Source organism: Branchiostoma belcheri, unplaced genomic scaffold, assembly GCF_001625305.1.
Source record: "Branchiostoma belcheri isolate BF01 breed outbred unplaced genomic scaffold, Haploidv18h27 scaffold160, whole genome shotgun sequence".
NCBI lineage: Eukaryota > Metazoa > Chordata > Leptocardii > Amphioxiformes > Branchiostomatidae > Branchiostoma > Branchiostoma belcheri.
Genome location: NW_017803047.1, coordinates 149,336 through 152,799, shown reverse-complemented (window position 1 = coordinate 152,799; position 3,464 = coordinate 149,336). Strand labels below are relative to the sequence as shown.

Genomic DNA, 3,464 nt, shown 5'->3' with positions numbered 1-3,464 from the left:
AATAAATTTAATTTGTTGGTTCTCGGATTTTTTTTAAATATGGTTAACTGGAAAAACCTAATGAAAGAAATGTCAGAGGACCTGGTTGATGCCTCGGTGGATTTAATTTTATGTAGTAAATACAGTAGTCATATTGATTTTTTTTCTTCCTAACCCTATTATTTCATGATGTCCGCTTGCTATCCTTTGAACTAAAAATGTCCGAGAACCATAAAAATGAATCAGTGTCGCCTAAATTTGGCGAAAGAAAAAATACCCCTCAAGCTTAGGTCAATAGCGCTAGCGGAAGCGCATAAACAATCCCTATCCCAGCGTTCCGCTAACAAACAGAGAGCACACCAGATGCTCCTATATCCTGACTGCATAATATCACCACGCCAAAACCAGAAGACAACAAAAAATCCACTGCAAAACCATGTCCCTGCCAGCTTCCTTGCCTGTCAAGGCCTAACTGAAACGGACCACTTCAACGCCCACACGTCCATAATTACCTGATTATGTAACATTCCCATGATCTAGCATTGTCAACAACCTTAGAAACATCTGTTACCCTTTACCGGGGGGGGGGGCGTGTGAACATATGTTGGACTTACAAAACCCAACTGGCCCAAGTAGCCTGATCTACATTCAAACCTAAAAGTGTCGTTGCAATACCTTAAAAAGCCACTAGAATGCCCAAATTCGAACTGAACCTTCCTTTTTTTCACACTACAAGCTATCTACAAAAATTGTATAAAAACATCCGCAATTCATCAAAAGTTATCCCGTCTAGTCACATTCCGTCATAAACATGACCACAGCCGCACTAAAAACAGCTATTTCGCTGAAAACTGCATCTGATACCTACTGCCCAAACAAACTCAAAACTCAAGACCATAACATGTCCACTTCAAGAGATATCATACAAATGTACCTCGCTGCAGTACCTTACAAAATCGCTTGAGTACCCAAAGTTAAATTTGACCTTCCTTTTCAGAGCCTCATCCTACCTACAAAATATCATAAAGATACACGCACCACACCCCTAGTTGTAACCAAATACAAAATCAGCAGCCACCGACCTTGTGCCCTTGGGAAAGGCACTTTACACGACTTTTCTGTGTTGGTGGCGGCATTAATATAAGTTGATATAACGTTTGTGTGCTGTCACCACGTCCTGTGATTACATGTTGGAAAATGAACATGTCCCATTTTGATTACATGTTGCAGCCCCTGTGTAAGACATAACCTTCTGACGAAGGTAATTAACCCTTTATAGGCATTTTCGCATGGAAACAAACGTTCTTAAAACAAAGCATCTTAAACAGACCGACTAATTCAGTCTTTAGTCTCATGGTCATTGCTGTCTCCAGTGTACTGTCGTTTTATTTCACGACTGTCTGAAAAATAAAACATATCATTATTTGTCGACTGCATAAAATTAAAAAAAAAAAAATATTTTTTTATAAAAACATCCTGTGTGGAAAGTTCAAAATTTTATGCAATTATTAACATCTGTGTCCATAATATCACCAGGGTCCATAATATGGCCACCCTGAGAAATATTGTGCTTAAAGATATTTTTACTGCAACATACCCTAGGTATGTACATTTGATGTGTGAAGGAGTGCAGTAAAAATATCTTTAAGCACAGTGTTTCTCAAGGTGGCGATATTATGGACCCTGGTGATATAATGGACACAGATGTTAAAGACTGGCTAAAAAACCTCTGTCTGCACGACAGGCAGATTCTCCCACTGACAACCATTTTAAAGATAACTGTACCTTCTTTTTCCTCCGTACGTTGATGATGGCTTCAGAAACATCTTCATCACTAAACATGTCGGTCACGTCACGCAATTGGTCCACACATTCTGTAATTTGAAGAATAAAAATAGATATCGAAATCTGTAGTGTAATATCGAGCCTATTGTGGTAGGGCAGGATGTCTTCACAGCTTGTTAACGTTAGACAGCAGCATCTGTTATGTGATAGTATGTTGACCTGACAATGTAGATATAGTACACAATGTATTTACAGTAAACGCATGGCGACTAGGCCAGATTGCATAGCTTGTTAACGATAGACTGCAACATCTGTTATGTAATAGTATGTTTATCTGAAGTGTAATCGACACTGTTAACTGTTATATATATGTATTAGCTCAACAAACCGCTCAGTAAGAGTTGCCTATTCCAATCTCGAAATACCCAAGATCTTGGTGGGCTAATTGAATTCTTATCGTACAAAACCTGCCGGGGACCCTAGCTGATTCTGGCAGGGAGGAACTGCTTCAGCCCCGAAGAGATACCGCTCAACCGCGATAGAGTGAACACTAGGTTACAAAATCTCTTTAGATATATAATTCCTTCAGGAAGAGTCAAATAGAATTTTTGATAGGTTAGAAGGCAGTAGATTTTTTACTGAAAATACATCTTTCTTACCTTGAAATGAAGGTCTATCGTCTGGACACTGACTCCAACATGCCTGCATCAGTTGGCTAACTGTGTCCACACCCGGTACACCTCTGGGGATTAGTGGCCGGCCGCCCTCCTCCTGTCACATAACAACTGAGTGGCGTGTTGAGATTTAATCTGCCTTGATCATCTGTAGAAAGTATACATTCAAGGTTTTACCAAGAATTCATAGAGTGAAGTTTTTGGAGTGAAGGGGAAATTTATTGAATTATCTCAGGCAGTTTATATGCAATATATTCCTGCATTAAATAAATGACTATGACAACCGCATAGCTTCAGTACATCAAACGCGTTGCTGGCAATTTTATGTGTGTAATCTCAAACCATATCCAATAGGTAAGACTGCATTATATAGGCCAAACAGCATCACATAGGCAATACCCCAACCAAGTTTCCTGGCTAGCGAAAAAAAAACTACAAAAAAGACCCATAATATACATTCAACACGTAAAAAATAAGTCGAAGCCTAAATCTCTACTTGGACTCAATGTGACCTGAATGGTTAAACATGATGTACTCGCCTCGATAAGGCATTCTTCGGGTTGCAATCTCCCACAGCAGCACACTGAAACTGAAATAAACACATATGTCTGCAAAATACTACAAACATACTCGGAGAAAGCTCTGCCGGACAAATGATCTTTCAAAGATTCTAGCTAATACCGGTCAAACTACAGCCATGTACTTGGAACTATATACAGACATGTGCAGTAATCAATGACTGTACCTGTACACATCAGTCTTGGCAGTTGGGGCATCATCTGTGTCAAAGAACTCTGGTGGAACATGTGTTGGTGTGCCACCCATTGGGCTCGTTTCAGTCACGATGCGGGAATGCATCTTCCATTTCGACAGGCCAAAATCTGAAATCTAATGAAATATTATATTTTTATCATTTAACACGTCTGCTGGTAGATTAGAAAGACTGTCACTGCAAATTAAGGATAGAAGACGACGGGCAGAAAGAAAACAATTTATGTTAGCACGAACATATAGAAGGAAGGGAAG

General features: G+C 39.5%; 1 pseudogene; it reads right to left on the bottom strand.

The window, feature by feature from the left end:
* Positions 1 to 622: 622 nt before the first annotated feature.
* LOC109466208 overlaps positions 623 to 3,464 on the bottom strand; it is a 14,374-nt pseudogene continuing 11,532 nt past the window's right edge.